The sequence below is a fragment of the Cnephaeus nilssonii genome (genome assembly GCF_951640355.1).
Source record: "Cnephaeus nilssonii genome assembly, chromosome: X".
In the NCBI taxonomy this organism is placed as follows: domain Eukaryota; kingdom Metazoa; phylum Chordata; class Mammalia; order Chiroptera; family Vespertilionidae; genus Cnephaeus; species Cnephaeus nilssonii.
Genome location: NC_137071.1, coordinates 97,346,770 through 97,370,699, shown reverse-complemented (window position 1 = coordinate 97,370,699; position 23,930 = coordinate 97,346,770). Strand labels below are relative to the sequence as shown.

Sequence of the window (23,930 nt, the reverse complement as noted above, 5' to 3'; positions counted from 1 at the left end):
TTACAGGAATGAGAGTGGTTGTTACTATCAGTGAAGTGTGGAGCCATTGGAGAGTTTGAACAGACCAGTGACAGGATCTCACTTAACTTTTTAAATGATTACTCTGCTGTGTTGAGAAGAAATTATAGAGGGACAAAATGAAAGCAGTTGCGAACCTGAGACTAGATGAGAGATGACGATTTGGACAAGTTCATATCAGTGGAAGTAAGGAGAAGATATTGAATATTGGATATATTAATAAGGTAGTACTAACAGGTTTTGCTTATAGTTTGGATGTAAAAGAAAGTGGAACTAAGGGTTACCCAAAAATTTTGTCCTGAGTAGCTAGAAGGATGGAGTCACCATTAAAATGGGAATATTATAGAAAACCAGTTGTATGGGATACAAGGCAGAATAGGAATTCAGTTTGAAAAAGTTGGCTTTGACATGAGTAAGATCTGTTTGTTACAGTTATCTACTTTTGGGCAACAAATGACTCCATCAGTTAGTGGCTTAGAACAATAACCATGTTTATTATGTTCAAAAGTTTGCTATTTCTTATTGTTTGATAGGGACAGCTCAGCTTTGTTCCACTGTTAACTGAGGTGTCTCAAAATTAAGAGCTGGAATGATCTAAAACTTCTTACTCACATGTCTGATACTTTATATTAGCTGTTATGATTTGCCTTTTATGACCTAGCCTTGGAAGTTACACAATTTCAATTAGGCCACATTTTATCATGGAGGCAACCACAAAGACCTATTCCGATTCAAGCAGAGAAGAAATAGATAGGACCTCTGAATAGGGGAGTGGCATGGTTCTGTAAGAGTATGTGAGATTTGAAATATTGCTTGTTACCATTTTTTTTTTGTAAAGTATAATCTGTTTCAACATTCAAGTGGAGATTTTTGAAAAGGCAGATCAGTGGTCGGCAAACTCATTAGTCAACAGCCAAATATCAACAGTACAACGATTGAAATTTCTTTTGAGAGCCAAATTTTTTAAACTTAAACTTCTTCTAATGCCACTTCTTCAAAATAGACTCGCCCCAGGCCATGGTATTTTGTGGAAGAGCCACACTCAAGGGGCCAAAGAGCCACATGTGGTTCGCGAGCCGCAGTTTGCCGACCACGGAGGCATATCAATGTGGGAGTTTGGAATTCATGGTAGTAGTGTTGCCAGAGATATAGAATAGGAATTCTTTAACAAAAATATATTTAAACTAGAGGCTCAGTGCATGAAATTCGTGCACGAGGGTGTGTGTCCCTCAGTCCAGCCTGCACCCTCTCCAATCTGGGACCCCTAGAGGGATGTCCGACTGCACGTTTAGGCCCGATCCCGGTAGTCAGACATCCCTCTCACAATCCAGGACTGCTGGCTCCCAACTGTTCTCCTGCCTGCCTTCCTGATTGGCCCTAACTGCTTCTGCCTGCCAGCCTGATCACCCCCTAACCACTCCCCTGCCAGCCTGATTGATGCCTAACTTCTCCCCTGCCAGCCTGATTTCCCCTAATTGCCCTCCCCTGCATGCCTGGTCACCCCTAACTGCCCTTCCCTGCTGGCCCAATCATCCCCAACTACACTCCCCTGCAGACCTGGTCCCCCACAACTGCTCTCTCCTGCAGGCCTGGTCACCCACAACTGCCCTCCCCTGCCAGCCATCCTGTGACAATGTGGGGGCAGCCATCTTGTGATGACGTGGGGGTGGCCATCTTGTGACAATGTTGGGAGGCCATCTTGTGATGACGTGGGGGTGGCCATCTTGTGACAATGTTGGGAGGTCATCTTGTGATGATGTGGGGGTGGCCATCTTGTGGCAGCCATCTTGTGATGATGTTGGGGTGGCCATCTTGTGGTGGCCATCTTGTGACAATGTGGGGGCGGCCATCTTGTGAAGATATGGGGGTGACCATCTTGTGACGACATGGGGGTGGCCATCTTGTAGCAGCCATCTTGTGATGATGTGGGGGCAGCCATCTTTTGATGATTGGGGAGGTCTTCTTGTGAGGGCGTGAGAGTCAATTTGCATATTACTTCTTTATGATATAGGATTATGATATTATATTATATATATTGTAATAGTATATATTATCCTAATATATAAAGAGCCAGGGTCCATCACGACCTAAATGACCAGACAGATGACCAAACACCAGGCTAGGGAACTGAGGGAGCGGGAGGGGAACAGCAGGCTAGGGATCTGAGGGAGCGGGAGCTGATCAATTGGTGGCGAGCGGCTGGAAGGCAGACCTCTTGGTCCCTCCTCCCAGGCCTCAGACTCCAATCAATTGGTGGTGGAGGTGGGGTGGAACTGAGGACTGGTTCCCTTAGTAGTGCTGCAGGTTCAATTTCAAGAGGACAGAACAGGCACCAATGGACCAGCACTGCCAGCACAATCCCAACAGCACTGCCAACTTCCTGGAACTCAGCCTCAGGCACTGCAGCCGCATCCCCTCCTTAGACACTCCACAAGGACCAAAGGATACTGCCAGCAGCGTCAGGTCACTCGAGCCAGCTCCCGCCCGCCCCGCTCCAGATGAAGTGCGATCACTGCACATGGAAGGAATGTAGTAAAAAAACAAAAACCAATGACCAAGGGCCCACCTCCATGAGCTCTCGGGAGCCTCCGAGCGCTGGGTACCCCAACTATTTTAGGGCCCTCCTCTTGCCACTTCCTGGGATGCCTTCTGGCCTCAAATTCTTGGTGCCGATTGATCGGATTCTCATTCACCAGAGGGCTGCATGAGTGGAAACGCTCCTAGGCTGGGAGACAAGTAACCGGTATGAACTGTGCTCAGGGGCTGGACAGCCCCTGGTTCAAGTGGCTGAAGAGAGCAACTTCTGTGTGCTTCTGTGCTTCAGGGCCCACCATCCCCTTCGCGTCAGTCTGGTGGACTCCGGAGACCGAGAGGTGGAAGTACATTTGCCACCAGGCACCACCATTGCCTATGTGCTGCAGACCTGGCATCCCTTTCTCCCCAAGTTATCCATTGAAGATGCTGATCGCCATATGATCCTGCGAGTGGTGGGGCCCTGCTGGACCTGTGGCTGTAGCACAGACACCAACTTTGAGGTGAAGACTCCGGATGAGTCCCGCAGTGTGGGCTGCATCAGCAAACAGTGTGTGTGGGGGAGTGGGGAGGCTGCTCCAAGAAGCCCTCACGGATGCAGATGACTTTGGCTTACAGTTCCCGCTGGATCTGGACTTAAGAGTGAAGGCTGTACTGCTGGGAGCCACATTCCTCATTGACTACATGTTCTTTGAGAAGTGAGGAGGCACTGGGCCATCTGCCATCACCCGTTAGGCGGCATCTCAGGGTGAGGACCGACCATCACTTCAGCTAGAACTCAAGATGGTCACCTGGCCTGGCCTGGCCCCTCCTTAGAGGCAGCCCCTTTCCTCCATCTACACTACAGAGGACAGACAGGGATGCCTAAGAGCCTGGGGACATGGTGCCCCATCCTTACCCTACTCCCCTGGCCTCCTTCACCTGTGGCCCCCACATAAGGGTGTGTATGAGAGACCTTCCCCTGCTACCTCTCACCACTGTCTCCAACCATCCCTCAGCACACAGGCATATATGCTTTCAAACTTTCCGTACTCACTTCCTCTCACCCCCTTCGAGGGCCTCTGCTCTGGATGGGGCTCTGGGGTTTTACAACAGAGCTGGGGTGGGAAAGGGTAAAGAGCACCAAAGATGGCTGATATGGCCATCCACCTCTGCATCAGCTTGACCAATTAGTTCAGCCTCAGAATGTGGCACTAAGAGGGGATCCCTACTTCCCCAGCAATGGCTCTAGGGCTTCGACCCCAATACCAACTTCCTCTCCCCCTGGCCCTCCCCACAGTTGGTGCTTGCTGCAGCTCCATGTGCCTTACTTAACTACCCCTTCCTTCCCTGTTCTTACAAAGGAGGCTGCACCTTTTTATGTTATAATCATACTAGGGGCCTAGTGTACGAAATTTGTGCACTGGGGGGGTCCCTCAGCTCAGCCTGTCCCCCTCTCACAGAGGAGCAGGCCTAAGTTGCAGTCTGGCCTCCCTCTGCAGGAGGCAACCGGGCTGATCAGGGAAGGTGCCAGCTCCATCACCCCGCTGCTGCAGCCACTGCCAGCCACCGCAGCCACCAAGGTGTTTTCATCAACACGGACTCTAGTCCCTTCACCATGAAAAAATGACAACTTTCTTTAGGTATTTTCAAGATGTGTCTTTCATAGGATATGACATTTCTTTCTTTCTTTCTTTCCTTTTTATCCTCACCTGAGGATATGTTTGCATTGATTTTTAGAGAGTGTGGAAGAGAGAGGGAAAGACAGAGAGAAACATCAATGTGAGAAGGACACTTTGATTGGTTGCCTCCTGCAAGGGAGGAGCCTGCAACCTAGGTGCATGCCCTTGATCAGAATCGAACCCGGACCCTGCGTTCGGCAGGCCAAGGCATTATGCACTGAGCCAAACCGGCTAGAGCAGGATATGACATTTCTTAGCCCTCCAGCAGTGGACCTTCGTTTTTTCCTCCAGGAGTGTGGTGGAAAAACCCTAGATCACCTTTTTGGATTCTTATTACTCACATTACCAAGAACATTACCAGTGGTGTACAGGGAGCTTAGCCAATGAGCAGTCAGAAAAGGTGTTTCCTCTGCAGCTCACACGCAAAGGCAGGACTGCTGGAAAGCCAAGGCTGGCACACCCCCCTGTCTCTGGGCCTGCTCAATCCTCCACTGCAGCTTGTGTAGGGCCCCTCCCCACTCCACTAAAGCCTCTGCTACGTCTTGGGCAGAGCCCCCAGCCCCCGAGCTCTGCTCAAGCCTCTGTTTGGGCAGGGCCCCCCGGCTCTGATCAAGCCTCTGCTGTGGCTTGGGCAGGACCCCCCAACTCCACTCCAGCCCTGCTTAAGCCTTTGCTAACCCACCCCCAGCCGCTTGGTGCCAAGGCCCGTAGGCCAGGAGTGGCCAGGGGTGTTCTGGGACCCCAGCTGCTCAGGGACTACGTGGAGGCCTACAGTTTCAGAGCGGCCTGGGTCCCAAGGATGTTCCCAGGACCCAGGCCACTAGGTGCCTGTGTATGCAAATTAACCCTCCATCTTTGTTTGGTTAATTTGAATACTCACTCCTGATTGGCTGGTGGGTGTCAAGGAGGTACGGTCAATTTGAATATTTCTCTTTCATTAGTGTAGATAAACTTTGTAACGTTTTGGAAAAAAACACACACAAAGAAACAATGACCAAGAGAATGCTGCAGTCAACGTCCATCTGGTACATCCCAGGAACTGAAAGATGGAAGTACTGTCACCATCAGGCACCACCATTGGCCATGTGCTGCAGACCTGGCATCCCTTCCTCCCCAAGTTCTCCATTCAAGATGCCAGAGTCCAGCTCAGGAGAACGGAGAGAAGGGAGCATTCCATAAGTTGGCCAATGCCAAGATATTTCTGAGTGACTGCCTGGTGTGTGATAGTTGTGCGACTACAGAGGAAGGAGTCCAAGTTTCTCAGCAGAACACCAAGGACTTCTTCCATGTTCTGAACCTTAATAAGAAGGAACCTTAAATGAGAAGGAAGAGAGCAGTTGGCCTACAGACAACTACACAGAAAGATAGGGCTCATGGCTGGCAAGTGCAGTGGCGGTGGTGGGAGCCTCTCCTACCTCCGTGGCAGCACTAAGGAGCAGCGAGCCCAGTGGTAAGAAGCAGCGAGCAGGCAGGCAGTAAGGAGCGAGGGGTCCCAGACTGTGAGAGGGTGCAGGCTCTTCTTAGGGACCCACCCCCCAGTGCATGAATTTCATGCACCAGGCCTCTAGTATTATATATAATGCACACTAGACAATATTCTAAGCAGTTGATATATTTCAACTAATTTGATTCTCACAGTAGCCCTATGAGATTGGACTATTATATGCACTTTGCTGCATGTGAGGAAACTGTGGTACAGACAGGTGAAATAACATATCTAAGGTCACACAATAAGTAACAAGTGTTTGCATCCACTGTACTCTATAGTTTTCCTTTTGGATATTTTATTCTTGGTTGATTTGTGCAAATTCCAATGAATAAAATGGGGTGATTTATTATATGATTGTATCTGCACCAAATACAGAATTAAAACTATCCTTGACTATGAATCTAAAGAAGCAAATTTACATTATATCACACTAGAGGCCCGGTGCACAAAATTCATGCACTGCAGGGGTGGGGGTTGTCCCTCAGGCCAGTCTGCACCCTCTCCAATCTGGGACCCCTCGAGGGATGTCCGACTGCCCGTTTAAGCCCAGGCATCCCTCTCACAATCCAGGACTGCTGGCTCCCAACTGCTCACCTGCCTGCCTTCCTGATCGCCCCCTAACCGCTTCTGCCTGCCAACCTGATTGATGCCTAACTCCTCCCCTGCCAGTGTGTTTGCCCCTAACTGCCCTCCCCTTCAGGCCTGGTCACCCCTAACTGCCATCCCCTGCAGGCCTGGTCCTCCCCTGCAGGCCTGGTCCTCCCCAACTGCTCTCCCCTTCAGGCCTGGGTCCCACCCAACTGCCCTTCCCTGCAGACCCAGTCACCCCCAACTTCCCTCCTCTGCCAGCCTGGTCACCCCTAACTGCCCTCCCCTGCAGGCTTGATTGCCCCCAACTGCTCTCCCTTGCAGGCCTGGTACCTCCCAACTGCCCTCCCCTGCTGGCCATCTTGTGGTGGCCATCTTGTGTCCACATCGGGGCAGGATCTTTGACCACATGGGGGCAGCCATCTTGTGTGTTGGAGTGATGGTCAATCTCCATATTATTCTTTTATTATTAGATAGGATAGAGGCCTGGTACATGTGTGGAGGCCAGCTGGTTTGCCCTGAAGGGTGTCCCAGATCAGAGTGGGGGTTCTCTTGGGGTGTGGGGCGGCCTGGGTGAAGGGCCTGTGGTGGTTTGCAGGCCGGCCACACCCCCTGGCGACCCAAGCAGAGGCCCTGGTATCTGGAATTTATGTATCTTCTACAATTGAAACTTTGTAGCCTTGAGTGGAGGCTTAGGCCTGCAAGGGCAGGCGGAAAGCTTGGCTTCCTCTGTTGCCAAGGAAACCCAATCCTCCCTCCTGCTCTTTGTGGCTGTAGCCATTTTTTGGGGTTTATTAGCATATTTGATCCTGATTGGCTGGTGGGCATGGCTTGTGGGCATGGTTGTGGGTGTAGCAGAGTTAGGGTCAATTTGCATATTACTCTTTTATTAGGTAGATAAGGGCAACTATTGGTTAATAATTAAAAAGGTTTGCATTTATAATGTTGAGTTTATAATTTTTCTCATGTATATTATTTCATTTATTCCTCATAAACATATGTGAAAGAATAGAACACTTATTTTAAAAATGTGTAACTGAGGCCCAGAGAATCTGAGAGATTTTTCTTTAAGGTCATACAATAGATGAAATTGGCCTCTCCACAAATTGAGTAGACGTTGATTATGAAACTTAGTGTCTCAATGGAAATTTTTTTCTACTATTTCTTTTTTTAAAAATATTTTTATTGATTTCGGAGAGGAAGGGAGTGGGAGAGAGATATAGATATATCAATGATGAGAGAATCATTGATCGGCTGCCTCCTGTATGCTGCCTACTGGGGATCGAGCCCGCAACACAGGCATGTGCTCTTGATGGGAATCGAACCCCAGACCCTTCAGTCCACAGGTCGACACTCTATCCACTGAGCCAAACCAGCTAGGACTCTACTATTTCTTAAACAGTCTTCTTCTTCTCCTGGCCTCATAGTAGTAGCTATAGCCCCAAATTGGTGTGTGTTTTGATGGGGAATAAATTACTAGATTACTATAAATGTCCATGCCTGTAGTTCTATGATTTTCTGCACTCAGAAACCATGACCTAATTGAACACATTAATAGATAATATGAACTATATTTTTTCAGAAGCTCAATTAACCTTGGGATTATTGTAGAGGAAATTTTATTAACAATGTATCTGTCTGATTATTGTCAAAGATAGGGCAACAAACATGTAGCACAGACTATGACGTTGGAGGATTTATGTTAATCAGAGTAATAAATATAGCAGGTTTAACAATCTAAAAACCTAAGTGTCTTAACATAATTATTTCTCTTTAACTCAGTACAAGTCCAAGGCTGTTTCTAGTGGGCAGTTCTTCATGTAATAACTCATAGCTCTGCCATGTCAGTCTCCAATTGTAATCACAAGGAGAGAGACGAGGTGGCAAGCAAGAGTGTGGAAGATTGAACAGAGGATTTTAGAGCTAGAAATAGAAATGGTGCTACACATATTTTATTACCAAAGCTCAGTCACATTAGAGCAAGGGAGGAAGGAAGGGCATTCTGATTCTGGATAGTTTTGTCTTCCTGTGTTGTAAAGAAGAAAATAAAAATTTGTTGAAGCACATAGCATTCTCTCTGCCACAGAAGAGGCATATCAAAGGTTCTAAATGCCCTAAATATATGCCCTACCAGTCCCTCCCACATGATGACAAATTCCCATTTTTAGAGTTAAACATGCTTGAACAACAAGAGCATATGTTTATGTGTCGTATGCATGGTTGAAATGATCTTGGCTACCTCTATCATCATTTTGGCTTACTAGAGAAGAATCAGCTGTAGGGCGTTTATATCATTTAATGAAAGCTCCCTAAAATTATGTTGCTGTGGTCCTCTTCCATCATCTTCAGCAACTTAGTGCATATATTAAGATATATTATTTTATAATTCACGAACTTCACAGACTTGATGTCATTTATAGTAAGTTTCACAATTATTTTCTGAAAATGGGGCAGGAAGCATTTCTCTAATTTATAAAACAAAAAACTGAAGTTCTGAGAGGTTAAGAAATCTTTCCTAATTTGAACCAGCGAGGAGGGAGCCACACTGAAATTAACCTAGGTCTCAGATATTTGGAATTTAGTTTGGTGCCCTTCCCATCATAGTGATTTACCTCTCACATTTAACAGCATATGTATAGAGAGTTCTATGGAAGGTCTAGACAAGAAGGAACTCTAGAATATAGGTATTGAAATAGATATTTTTTTCAGTCTGAGCTTCATCAAACAGTCAAAGACACTTGTCAGTCAATAAATATGTATTGAGCACCTACAAAGGAAATAACACTGCTATGCAATGCCTTTGGAAGGAATTTATAATTTGTTAAGTATTTGAAAATTCACTTTCACAAGGTAAAATCTTCTGCCATACATGTGAGCTGAATATTGATCTGAGTACAACAGCTTTTTGAATGATTTCAATACAGCAAAATTTTACTTTGTTGATAAGTCAGACAAGTTTTTCATTTAGCCTGACCTGAAGACATTGACAATAGAAACAAAAATCAATTAATACATTGGGAGAAAATTTCTTCCACTGTCCACACAAATAATCAGTACACTTATACTAGGCTGAGATAAAAATAAGAAGTCACGTTGTGCCCCGGGTCTGGGTGAGGCCGCACACGCCTTGGTCCGGGTGAGGCCGCGTGACCCTGGGTCCAGGTGAGGCTGCGTGCCCCTGGGTCCGGGTGAGGCCACGCGCCCCTGGGTCCGGGTGAAGCTGGATCCCGGGTCCAGGTGAGGCCGCACGCCCCTGGGTCTGGGTGAGGCTGGGTCCCGGGCCCAGGTGAGGCCATGTGCCCCTGGGTCTGGGAGAGGCCACGCGCCCTTGCGTCCGGGTGAAGCTGGGTCCCGGGACCGGGTGAGGCCACACGCCCCCGGGTCCGGGTGAGGCCGCACGCCCCTGGGACCGGGTGAGGCCGCGCGCCCCCGGGTCCGGGTGAGGCCACGTGCCCCCGGGTCTGGGTGAGGCCACGCACCCCTGAGTCCGGGTGAGGCTGGATCCCCGGTCCAGGTGAGGCCGCGCACACCTGGGTCCAGGTGAGGCCACGCGCCCCTGGGTTCGGGTGAGGCCATGTGCCCCGGGGCCCGGGTGATGCTGGGTCCCGGGTCTGGGTGAGGCCACGCCCCTGGGTCCGGTCGAGACCAAACCAGAGGGAGTTGGACCTGCATTATCACCATTTGTTCACCATCCAGAACTGAAAAGTCAGTGCTGACATGTACACATAAGGAACTGGTGGACATTGAAATTGGGTCTCAAAAGAACTGTTGGTCCAGAAAGAAACTCACTACAGACTGATTCATTTGCCAGTCAGCATAACTATTATTGCTCGTCTCACATTCAGTCCTTATAAGTATATTTCTAGTAACACATGATCTCACTCATCTAGGGGAAATGATGAACAACATAGACTGATGAACAAGAACAGACCCAGAAACAAGTAGGCATTGATCGGACTGTCGGGCCTCAGAGGGAGGGTAGGGGAGTGTGGGGGTAGGGGGGGAGAGATCAACCAAAGGACTTGTGTGCATGCATATGAGCCTAACCAATGGTTAAGGACAACAGGGGGGTGGGGGTATCCATGGGGAGGGGTGTGGGATGGGAATGGGGGGTATGAGGACAAATATGTGACACCTTAATCAATAAAGAAATTTAAAAAAAATAAAAAATAAAAACCCTTAAAAAAAAAAAGTCACGTTGTGGCCAGGGGCACACACCCAGGTTGTGGGTTCAGTCTCTGGTCAGGGTGCATGCAGGAGGCAGCTGATCTAGGTTTCTCTCTTTCTCTCTCCCTCTCCTTTTCACTCTCCATAAAATCAATACTTTAAAAAAGAGTCATGTTGTAAACAAATAGGTGAAAACAGCTAGAAGCTGACAACCTTGCCTGACTAGAACACTTCTGGGCTGCCAGGTGTTGGCAATGCCATTAGAATGGCAGATCACAAGGTGCACATGTCTTGAAGGCAAAAATAAATTGCCTACTCTTTCCCTTTATGTCCAGGACTTGAATCTTCGATTACATTCTCTACGTTACACTGTAGAACTCTAAAACAACCTATTATAGGAAATATCAGCAGTCTACAGACACCCCCTCCCCCCCAAAAAAAGAGGTAACTAATACAGTGCTTATAAACTTTCACTCTCAGAAGATAGGTGTATCAGCCATAGAATCAAATAATATAAGCTACATTAATTAAACACCTGCAATGTGCCAGGCATATGCTAGTCATGTTTCATGCATAGGTTCAATGAATCTTTGTGTTACAACTATTGATTAAAGTAAGCTCTTTATCACCCAATTTTAATATATTTTTATTGATTTCAGAGAGGAAGGGAGAAGGATAGAGAGATAGAAACATCAATCATGAGAGAGAATCATTGATCGTCTGCCTCCTACACACCCCCTACTGGGGATCAAGCCTGCAACCCAGGCATGTGCCCTGACTGGAATCAAACCCGGGACCCTTCAGTCCACAGGTCAATGCTCTTCCACTGAGTGAAACTGGCTATGGCTATCACCCCCATTTTGCAGAAAAGGCAGCCAAGGTTTAGAGTGATGAAATGATGACTTTTCCAAGGTCACAATGATAGTAAATTATGAAGTCAAAATCAGTATTCAGATACATGTGGATCAGATTTCAGAACTTGAACCAGAACTAAAGTGGTTTGCCATCTGCCTGCTCATCAGAATCACCTATGGAGCTTGAAAATACAAAGGCCTCTGTTCTGCCTCATGTGTACTGGATCTGAATTCTAAGGATGGAGTGTGAGCACCTATAATGGAAACATCTTCAAGGAGAGTGTACGCTTCAGTCAGAAGAAAGAACTACAGCACTAGGCTATATAGTATAGAGAAAGGAAAGCCACTGTGGTTAGAAGACTACTAAGTTGGTTCTCAAGATTCTAGTCTCCTGGTATACACACACTGTATAGTCTCCTCCCTTTTGGGGTGGAGAGGGCTGTGAGTATGATAGGGTAGAGCATGACGATTAAATTACATGTCAAAAATATGGGATAATCTTTCTTGTGTTTGTTACTTTATATAAGACTCTGTTTTAGCAGATTGGAGGATTCTTCTGTTAACCTTGAAGAAACAAACAGTCACATTGTGTCAGGGCCATGTGGTAACAAATTGTAGGAGGCTTTTAGGAGCTGAGAAGAGTCTGCTGACAACCACTAAGAAAAGGGGAACTTAATCCTACAAATCAGGAAACTGATTTGCTACAATCTTGGGAGTTTGGAAGAGGATTCTTAAGTTCCAGAAATAAACCCAGTCCAGCCAACACATTGTTTGTAGGAAAGGAAGGACCTAGTGAAGCCATGCCCTGACTCCTGACTCATGAAAACTATGAATAATAATTGTGAATTATTTTAAGGTACTAAGTTGTACAGTTTGTTATGCAGCAATAGGTAGTCAAAACAGTTATCAAGGAAAAATTACATTTGTTCATTCAAGCATTGTTCAGGAGGGAGACTGCCTTGGTCTAAGAAGGCTACCAGTGTTAGCTGTGTTTTTATTACAGGGACTAGAGGCCCGGTGCATGAAATTTGAGCACAGAGGGGGGGTTTCTCAGCCCGGCCTGCACCCTCTCCAATCTGGGACCACTCAGGGGATGTCCCTCTCACAATCCGGGATGACTGGCTCCTATGCACTTGCCTGCCTGCCTGCCTGATCGCCCTAACCCCTCTGCCTGCCTGCCTGATAACCCCTAACCCGTCTGCCTACCAACTTGATCGCCCCTACCTTGCCCCCCTGCCTGCCTGATCGCCCCTAACCTCTCTGCCTGCCTGCCTGATTGCCCCTAACTGCCCTCCCCTGCCGTCCAGATCTCCCCCCAACTGCTCTCCCCTGCCGGCCTGATTGCCCTCCCTTGCCAGCCTGGTCGCCCCCAACTGCCCTCCCCTGCTGGCCTGATCACCCCTAACGGCCTCTGCCTTGGCCCCCACCACCATGGCTTTATCTGGAAGGAAGTCAGATGTCTGGAGGATGGCTGGTCGACCCGGTCTAATTAGCATATTACCATTTTATTAGTATAGATAGGTTATATAGGATAGGATTGCTTAAATAGTGGGGGGGGGGGAGGAAGCCTTTTTCAGCAGGAGGAGATGCTCTTGGCAGACAAAAACACATAACCCCTATATCTGGACTGATAGCCAACCATATGCACTATACTGCCAAACCGGTCATTAAAAAATTGAATCACTTTCTTACACCTTACACCAAACAGCTATTGCCCTTAAAACCCTTCCTCAGCCTCCACCTTAGGTTCTGCCTTTGCAGTTAACCCAGATTTGGTTCTGATTGGTCGGTTTCTATACTAGTCAATGTCAAAAGCTCCCCCTCCAAGGCATCCATTGGCTCCTCGCAGTTCACCCAGTTTTGGCTCTGATTGGTCGGTTTCTATGCCAGTCAATGTCAAAAGCCTCGCCTCCTTTGCAGCCATTGGCTCCTCGCAATTCACCCAGATTTGGGTCTGATTGGTCAGTTTCTATGCCAGTTAGCATCTCCAGGCCTATCTCCGGGCCTGATCATACAGGCGGGGCTGATCAGCAGCCTTCCCAGGCTGCTGGCAAGCAGGCTGAACTGCTGACCTCTGGGAGAGAGGGTTGGCTGTGGCGAAGGCTGGGAGAGAGAAGAAGGTTACAGCCTGGCGTTTGGTCGAGCCTCCAGTCATTGTGGATGTTACGAACCTGGCTCTTTATATATAGAGACTAGAGGCATGGTGCATGGAATTCGTGCATGGGGGTCCCTCAGCCCAGCCTGCACCCTCTCCAATCTGGGACCCCTCAGGGGATGTCTGACTGCGGGATGGGTCCTAAACTGGCAGTCGGACATCCCTCTCACAATCTGGGACCACTGGCTCCTAACTGCTTGCCAGTCTGCTAGTGTGGTAGCTGCCTAATCACTCCCCTGCCAGCCTGATGGCCCCCAACTGCCCACCCCTGCTGGTCTGATGGCCCCCAACTGCCCTCCCCTGCAGGCTTGATGGCCCCAACTGCCCTTTCCTGCCGGCCTGATGGCCCCCAACTGCCCTCCCCTGACTGCCTGATGGCCCCCAACTGCCCTCCCCTGCCCGCCTGATCGCCCCTAACTGCCTCTGCCTCAGCCCCCACCTCTGTGGCTTTGTCCCGAAGGAAGTTGGATGTCCGGTCACCCTGTCTTATTAGCATATTGGCCATCTATTAGTATAGATGGTTACTAAGCAGTACCTTCTGGGGAACATGGGGAAGAAGCCTTATGACTCAGAGACCAGGGACTTGACAGGAAGCTGGGAGGTCTGGTCTCACTCAGCATGGGATCATGGGCAAGGCCTGGACTGTGTTTAGGTCCGAGGCGCCTCCCTCCTCCAGCCACCCCTTGCTCAGTGGCCTCCTGTACACACCCTGACATAGGCTCAAACCCGCAACCTTTCAATGTACAGGACGAAGCTCCAACCAGCAAAGCCACCTGGCCAGGGCAGTTATTCTTGGCTTTTATTTTCTTTTATTTTACTTTTTTATTTTATTTTTTACTCTTTTTATTAAATATTTATTGTTGAAAGGTTTACATAGGACCCCTTTCCCCCCAATAACATTTTCCAGCCTACAACCCCCCTAGGCCCTCACCACCCCATTGTCTGTGTCCAGGGATGATGCATATATGTACACAGACCATTGGTTGATCTCTTCCCACCCACCCACCCACCCACCCCCACCTTCCCTCTGAGGTTCCACAGTCTATTCATGCGTCTGTGTCTCTGGGTCTATTTTTGTTCATCAGTGTATTTGGCTCATTAGGTGTTAAAAGTACTCTGGTTGTGATCACTTGGGTTTTCTAAAGATGCAGTCATATCATGTACAAATCATTTTTCTTTTTCCAAATGTACTTGTGGATACATTGGGAATATAGATACCAGTAATAAGAGTCTGTGAATAAGTTGGGAATAGGATGCTTTTTCTTTCATGACGTTGTGTACGTGATCCTGTGCTCCCGCCACGTTGAGAACACCAAGTACTGTGGCAGCAGGGAGGCTCTCATTAGCAACTCATCCACATAGAGCCATAGCCTCCCTCTCTATCAGCCTCAGCTCCCAGGACAGACGCATGCACCCCTTAGCAGAGGTGGGGGCACTTGGCTACCTCCCGCAGGCTTGCCCCGTCATCACCCGGTGGGGCCCACCTTCTGCATATCACCCTCTTGTTCCTACTCCCAGGCCTTTCCATGCACTTCCTCTCACCAAGCCCTCTCCCTCCTCCCGTCATGTCTGGAGCCCCAGGTGCTGTCCTTGCGAGGTCTGTGACACTCCCTACCAGACGGTTTCATCTTACTCTTCCATGACGTCCAGTGTTTCTTCTGCCTTGTTAACTTGGTTTGAATCTGAACAGAAATGGCTTCATCTTCTATTCCATTAGTGTCCTTTCCACCCCTACGTTAATGTTGTGTCCTTAGTATGTGGCTATGAGATGTCTCTGTGACTGAGCTGAGGAACCTTTCATGTTTCTCTTTCCTTTTCTTTCATCTCAGGATAACTGAGCTCTGCGGTTTGCCTGGGACCAAAGGCCCTGGGAATACAATGCTGAGCCCTCTGAATTCATTTTATTCTTTATTGCATTATTTGATTCCTGGGGTTGAATTAAACATGAAAACAGAAGAAAATATACCCTTAGATATACAATCTGAGTTATTACTCAGAGATTTCCATGGGAGTTGACATTGAGACATGAGATACATGTGTTTATTGGTCAGTTTCCTCAACTGTGGAACGAAGGTTGAACCTGCCCCGTGGATCCTTTGGAAGTTGGATATGATGCATCCAGAGGGATTAACTGGTGGCTCAGAGAGTAAGATTGGAAGTCAACAGACACTTGTTTCCTTTACCTGGACAGAGTTAGAAAAACGCAACTCTTTTTATCAGTTATCATAACACCAGGAAGGGCTATGCCTGTGGGAGGAGGTGCAGGAAACCAGGGCTTCCCCCTTGCTCCTGCCCCACCCTCCCTCCCTCCATTCCTTCACTGGCCCAGCCACCATCACAGAGCCACTCAACTAAGGCTCTGGCCCCGCCCATCTCGCAGGGATGAGCATGTGCAGTTTCTTGCAGACACAGAAGCAGCTGTGGAGTAGGGAGGTGGCAGTTCCTCCCCCCAAGAGGTGCTGAAGTCCTTGTTGAAGTCTTGGCTCCAGAGCCTCTCACAGCAGTGAGTCCATGTCCCGGGAGGCTGCACAGTGGAGGCGCCATGTTCCTTTCAGAAGAAACTGAGGATTGATCATAGCCTGCCAGCTGGGGGGCAGGTGCCAGGAGGTCTGCCTTGTGCCCACTCATCAGTCCCCAGTCCCGCTCTGCTGCCACCCAGCCCAGTTCCCCATGGCTCTCCATTGGCCATCCAGCGATGGGAGCCTGCGGGCCCAAGGGTGGGGGTGGGGGTGGGGGTGGGAGGACCGGTCATCTGTTTGGTCGTTATAGAACCTAGCTCTTTTATATATTAGGACTAGAGGTCCTTTGCATGAAGATTCATGCAATAGACCTCCCTTCACCTGGCTACTGGCACTAGTTTTCTTCCAGCACCGGGGACCCAGGCCTTGGCTCTGGCCATGGCCTTCTGCCTTCTTTCAGGGTGGGGGCTTGGACCCCAGCAGCGGTGGCAGCATGGGGTGGGAGCTGCCGGGCCCCACATCGCCATCCGCGATTGGGGCACTGCCGCCGCCCAGGTCCCTTGGTGATATGGGGGACCCAGGCGCCGCTGCCGCTCCCACCTCGATCGCTGAGGGGCGGGACCCGGGAGCTGCTCCAACCACGATCGCTGACGGGCGGGACCTGGGCATCGCCGCCACTCCCACCGTGATCGCTGAGGGGCGGGACTGGGAGCCGCCACTGCTCCCACCGTGACTCTCGCCAGCCCAATCGGCCACCCCGAGTACCGCCCCCCAGCCTCCCACCGGCCCAATCGTGGGTATAGCAGAGTGATGGTTAATTTGCATATTACCCTTTTATTAGGTAGGATAAGCTCATACCCAGTGTAGCTATTTAGCTACACCCCTTCTGGTTCCACACTAACCATGCCCACTTCTGAATTTGATTTGACCTCTCCCATAGATGCATCTAAAATAGGTCTTGCCCTAGCTGGTTTAGCTCAGTGAACAGAGTGTTGGCCTGTGGACTGAAGGGTCCCGGGTTTGATTCTTGTCCAGGGCATGTACCTAGGTTGCAGGATCCTCCCTGGCCCAGGACTTGATCAGGGTGTGTGCAGGAGGCAACCAATTGATGTGTTTCTCTCACATCGATATTTCTCTCTGTCTTTCCCTCTTTCTTCCACTCTCTCTAAAAACCAATAGAAAAATATCCTCGGGTGAGGATTAAAAAAATAAAATGTCTTAACTAAAAGACAAGAGAGCTTTGGTCCCTTAATAATGTCATATTATAGGACAATGGAATTAAAGTTAGCATCCTGGTTTAGATCTCACTGTCTATGATCTTGGTTAATGTGGGCATATCAGTTAGAGAGCACCATTTTGGGTACTAATGAGGCATGCTTCTGAAGCTGCTTGCTCTGATAAGAGCCCTGTGCATCACTGCTCCTCAAATGGTTAATGGTCTATCAAGTGCCTACTTACTACATGCTGGACTCTGTCAGCTCACACTATAGGTGATTTATTGAAACTTTTTCATTAACAAGCTACTCATTTGACAAAAGTTCGCCAAGTACCTAAACTTAAGGAAACACCAAGTGGAGTGGTATGTGGAGGCAGAGAGATGAATGATAAAAAATGACATATGTAAAAATTAGTAGTGTGCATTGTCCAAAATCTGAAGTATCTGTGTGGTGTTTTTTTTTTTCCTTTTACTAGAGATCTTCCTAGCATGACATTCACAACTTTGACATTCACTATATTTTATCTGGCATTCCCTTGCTTTTAAATATCTCAGTGAGCATTGTGCACTGGAATTATGTCTCTATTTGTTTTAATAGCCAGTTTAATGAAGAATGCCAGTACCCACGTCCTCCATGTGTCCTCTACTGCAATCATACCTGGCAAGCTGCAGGAAGCAGTACCAAAGCTAATTTCTAGATAAGTTATCTTAGGACACCATACAAAAATCAGCTGCAGGTTTGGACTGCCAGATTGAATTTTCTAAGCATAATAGCTTAGTTGTAACAGCAACAAAATAGATATGTGTTCTCTGATGCATTTCTGTCCACTGATACTGGAGATGGGCATTTAAAGGAATGAAGCTTATTATTACCTTCCTCCTGCAAGCAGATTTATCATGGATTCACACATTTCCCTGCCTATCTTAGGCTCAGTTACTAGGATGCTTATGAAATGTCACTAAAAGGACAAGAGAGGTGCTTGAGTAAGAATGAACAAATACTTTCTCAAGTATTAGCTGATACCAAGTTCTAAAAATATGATATAGAGTGTTGTACTGTTTGCTATAAAATGCAGCAATAAAAAAGAAGGATCTTGCCAGGCCAGTGTGGCTGAGCATTGACCTATGAACCAAGAGGTCATGGTTCGATTCCTGGTCAAGGCACATGCCTGGGTTGTGGGTTTGATCCCCAGTGTGTGGCTTCCAGGAGGCAGCCAATCAATGATTCTCTCTCATCATTGATGTTTCTCTCTCTCTCTCTCCCTTCCTCTATGAAAGCAATAAAAATATATTTTTTTTAAAAAAAGAAGGATCTCTTACCCTTTGAGACAGCATGGAGGGACCTAAAGAGTATTATGCTATGCAAAATAAGCCAGTCAGAGAAAGACAAGTAGCACATGAGCTCACTCATATGTGGGACCTAATGAAAAAAATAAACTGATGAACAAAATAGATCCAGAGACATAAAAGTATGGAACAGACTGTCAAATCTCAGAAGGAAGGTGGGGAATGGGGTGGGGTGGGAAGAGATCAATCAAAGAACTTGTATAAATATATGCATAACCCATGGACACAGACAATAAGGTGGTGAAGGCCTTGGGTGGGTGGCAGGGGCGGGCTAGATGGGGTTCAGTGGTCTCAATGTTTCCCCCTAAAATTCATGTGTTGAAATCCTAATGTCCAATGTAGTGTTTTGAGAATGTGGGACTTTTGGAAGGTGCTTAGGTCATAAGGATGGAGCCCTCATGAATGGGATTGGTGCTCTTATAAAGGAGACCCCACAGAGGTCTAAAGCCCCCTTCTACCATAGGAGGATAGAGTGAGAAGGCATCTGCTAAGAACTAGAAAAGGACCCTAAGCAGAACATAACGTGCTGGTGCCTTGATCTTAGACTTCCCAGAATATAGAACCATAAAAAATAAATTTCTGTTGCTTATAAGCTACCAAGTCTGTGTTGTTTTGTTATAGCAGTCCAAATAGACTAAGTAAGACATGAGACTTGAGAAACATTATTTTTAAAATGTCTACAACCCAACGCTGTTTCTTTTGTACTTTGAAGCTTTGAATAACATGGATTCATTGCACTGAAAGGGCTCCACTGGTAGCCATTTAGAATGCCAATGGCCAGCAAAGTCCTGAATATTTATATTAGATTGAAGAATATCTCCAAATATTTCTTTCTTAAAAATTCTAATGATGAAAGAGAGTTCAGATTGGATTACTGTTCTGTCCCAGAATGCCCTGCAGAGAATGCCACGTAGGCCTAAATCACATACTGGAGGTGTAGCATGTGGCACTCTAATCATTTACCTATCTGTAATGATGACCAGCACATATCAAGGAACAATTTCTCCTTATAGTCCAGTATGATTGAAATCAAACTCTAACTTGTATGTGATTATGCCAAAGAATTCTATACTTTCTGTTGGTTATAAATCATAATAATGTTAGGAGTTGTTTTTCATATGGTCTTAATTTGCAGCTTTTGACTCCCTGTATATTGATAAGTTAAGTCCTTTTGTGAGGAATCTATGACCTAGAATGTCTTTGAGAGTCAAAAGCAATATGCTTCAATTTTCCACCTGGTTCCCCAGCAACCCATTAACCAAATTTCTGTGGTGCAAGCTGATATGATTCAGCCCATCATAGATTCAACCTAGACCCTCCTTACAGAGACATTTTTTACAAGCTTGTATATACTTATATATATGATAAGGGCCACATATATATTTTTTGACAAAGGTACTCTTAATCTCCAAGGGCAAGTTCAAAATCTAGAAGCTCCTGGAGGGATTTAGATTTCCTGTTTAAGTATACACAAATCCCTTCACTCTAAAACACCACTATAGGACTAAAAAAATTAAGAAATACCAAATGTGCTGGTAGAGGTTCATTTGTTTTAACTTTCTATTACATTCCACAACCTGTATCCTTAATAAAAACAAATTCCTACCATGAAAATTGTAATATGTAGGCCAAAGAAGCCTGTGCAAAATATTATTTTGAGCCCCATTCTTGGTTGGTTCCAAGCATGGCTCATCAGGACGTAGCCAACAATAAGAACTTGACCATTTGCTTCATCTTTTTTTTTTTTACTTTAGAAGAATGTGTATAATGGGTATATATTATCCCCTAATTTAAATTTCTATACCTCAGTTGGATAGAGCTTTAGCTATGTTCTATGTTACAGCATGATGTCCTTCTCTTCTGTGTACATATATTTAAGAAAGGGCAGTCTATGACTGACTTCCAATAGCTGCAGATCCAATAATATTTAAAGTATCATATGAACCATGCCAAAATAGAGCAATAGAGTAAGAAATCTGATGTTTTTCTTTTGCCACAATCTATTTCACAGTGATTGCAAACCAAGCGTTAGAACAACACTTCCTTTGCTCTTACCATGGTGTTAGGCTTTTTACTAAAAAAAAAAAAAAAAAAAAAAAAAAAAAGCAGAATTTAAATAAGGCCCATGGAATTATCTGTACTATAGATATCACTTATACTCTAACCCACATTTGTAACATTACTATAAAATGGATCCACCTACCGTACCATTTCTGATTGCCTAAGGGAAGGAGACTACTATTAGCACTGAATATTCACCTCAGAATAAAAGAGCATCAAGAGTAAACTAGATCCAGAGACATAGGAGCAAGGAACAGACTGAGGAACCTCAGAGGTAAGGTAGGGGTGGGTGTGGGTGGGGAGAGATTAACTGGGAAATTTATATGCATATATGCATAGCCCATGGACACAGACAATAATATGGTGAAGGCCTGGGAGGGGTAGGGGAATGGGGGTCAATGGGAGAAAAGGGGGGGAATATCTGTAATATTTTCAACAATAAAGTTTTTAAGAAGTCAACTAGCCATACCCTGCATTACCGTTTAGGTTTTGTAGTGAGTATATTTATCCTAGGGTATGCAATATCATCCAGATGTTGCTCCACATATAAGTCTATATATCCTGAAATCTACTTTATTCTCATATTCCTTTGCAACTACCTGGGATTCACTGTTTCTGTTATATCATTCAGAATTTGTTTCCAATACCAACTTGTCTTTAAATTAATGCATACATTCAAACAGACCAAACAATCCGAGTTGGCTTTTTTTGGTTTAGTTTAGAATTTGATAAGCTAATCAGAAATTGATTGTTGAAATGCAAAAGATCTAGAATAACCAAATGTTTTGTAAAATAAGAAAAAAAATAGAGAACTTATGTTGATTTTACAATTTACACTAATCTAAATAGTGTAGTATTGGCATAAAGATAGATGTACAGGGGGAGGAGCCAAGATGGCGGCGGAGGTGAACGGCTGATCTGTTGCCTCGCATGGCATTTTCGGAAATACAACTAAAAGATGGACTGGTGAGCACGGCGACTCCTGCTCGCATCTCCCCAGGTCGGGCGGCTGCTCCTCTCAGTCAGCACCTCAGCCGGGGCCATGAGCTCGTGGGAGCCGCGGCAGCTGCTGTAGCGGCGGCCTCGGACTCAGCGCAGTGGCTCTCGGTGAAGGAAGAGACCATCTTTCTGCAGGACGGGCCCATCCGCGTCACCGACCTGGCCCAGCTCCCCACTGAGATCCTCAGGGCCCCGGAGACCGCCAACACCGACTTAGAGGATTCTTAGGACTTCCTGTCTTACACTCAAGTCCTCTAGCCATTTTGAGAGAGGAGAACCAAGAAGGCAGCAAAGTTAAACAAAGGAACTTCGCCGCACACAGCAATTTCAAGGATACAACTGGAGGACAGAGCGTCTGCCACCCAGAACCACAGGAGAGCTGGCTGAATGGTGGATTTACAGCTAAGAGAGAAGAGGAAAGAGCGAACTCGGAGGGGCTGAGGTGCAGAGGTGCGTGGGTCGGGCTGGGGGCGGGGGAAGGGATGTGCGGCTTTTGTTCCAACCCTAGGGGAGATTATCTCCCCAGATGCCTGCGGGGAGAGGCTGGACACTCAGCCTTCGTGTCGGAGAGTGGGGGTGACTTCCTTGCGGAGGTGCGCCCAGCAATCAGTGTTTGCTGCACTGGAGTGTGGAACGAGGGGGCTTAGAAACGTGGAAAGCAGAAAAAGCAGACTTGCAGCCAGTGCGGTTCGCCACGCCATGGCCTGGTGGCGCCCTGAGGCCCCGCCCCGCCTGAGACTCGCCCCGCCCTGGGACCCGCCCTGCTCGTTTTGCAGGCCCGCCCCGCACGTTTTGCAGGCCCACCTGGGCTCCAAGCAACGGCTTTTGCATGTGGGTGGCCTGCCCTATGGCAGCTTGACCAGATAAACTGCGGTTCTAGTCGGACTGCTCCAGGGACGCTCAGACAGGAGGAGGAAACTGCAGTTTTTGCTGTAATTCCTGCTGAGTGGCCTCAGGCAGTAGCTGACCTACACGCCATTGGAGACCCAGAAACGAGGGCATCTAGTGGTCCGTGTGAGATGACACCAGATTTCAACCACTCGCATAAGGGACACATTCAAGAGGCAGACTCAGTGAGCGCCAAAGCCTTGCTGCACCAAGACCCGGCCCATAAATGTGTCTCCTACACAGCAACTCTTCCTTTATAGACACAGAGGATCCGCACAGCCAATTGGCCTGGAGGACAATTCCTCCCAGCGACACCAACAACAATCAAGACTTAACTATACAAAGGAGGACCAAGATGGAGGCATAGGGTGGAAGCCTGATTGTTGCCTACCACAACAATTTTGAGTCTACGAAGGGAGAGCAGAGCAGACACCATCCAGAACCACCAGAGGGCTGGCTGAGCAGATGCACTACAACTAGAATAAAAGAGAGGGGTACTCGGGATGATGCTGATGCCGGTGACCCAAAGATCACACTTTAAGAAATATGGCTCAGGCGACACAGTGGCGGCCTGGAACGTGCTCGGCGCAGTTCCCCCGGCGGTCTCCGGCTGAGGGGTAGGCCCCACTCGCTGCCGAGCACGGACAGACGAGCCACTGGGAGACATGGGGTGGGAGACTCCGCGCTTGCTGACCTCCGAGTCCCTCAAGAATCTCAAAGCCCCGGAAGCAGCCAGGTGTGCACGCTCGGCGACCGGCCACCGCTGCAGACCCAAGGGCCGACGTAGCCACCCCGGACCAGCCCGCCGCCGCGCACCGGGCACACCGGAGATTCGCCGAGCCCGCCGACCAACGAGTTCTGCAGCGGCTGCCCTGGAGCTCTGAGAAAATAGCTGAAGGAATTGCTGAGATGGAATTGACCAACAGGAAATGGGATCAAGAAGACGAAACCCTGCTGGGTCCCGGATCCGGGTGAAGCCGCGCGCCCCTGGGTCCGGGTGAGGCTGGGAACTGGGTCAGGGTGAGGCTGGGTCCCGGGCCCGGGTGAGGCCACGTGCCCCTGGGTCCGGGTAAGGCCACGCGCCCCTGGGTCCGGGTGAAGCTGAATCCCGGGTCCGGGCGAGGCCGTGTGCCCCTGGATCTGGGTGAGGCCATGCGCCCCTGGGTCCGGGTGAAGCTGAATCCTGGGTCTGGGTGAGGCCGTGTGCCCCTGGATCCGGGTGAGGCTGGGTCCCGGGTCCGGGGGAGGCCGTGGGCCCCTGGATCTGGGTGAGGCCACGCGACCCTGGGTCTGGGAGAGGCCACGCGCCCCTGGGTCCGGGTGAGGCCACGCGCCCCTGGATCCGGGGGAAGCTAGATCCCGGGTCCGGGTGAGGCCGTGTGCCCCTGGATCCGGGTGAGGCTGGGTACCGGGTCCGGGTGAGGCCGTGCGCCCCTGGATCCGGGTGAGGCCATGCGACCTTGGGTCCGGGAGAAGCTAGATCCCGGGTCCGGGCG

The 23,930-nt window shown here is 48.2% G+C and overlaps 1 pseudogene across 1 annotated transcript; it reads left to right on the top strand.

The window, feature by feature from the left end:
• The first annotated feature begins 2,588 nt into the window (after positions 1 to 2,588).
• On the top strand, positions 2,589 to 3,252 carry LOC307095388 (phospholipid scramblase 3-like; annotated as a pseudogene). Its single transcript has one exon. The product of its transcript is annotated as a phospholipid scramblase 3-like (transcript).
• The last annotated feature ends 20,678 nt before the right edge of the window (positions 3,253 to 23,930 follow it).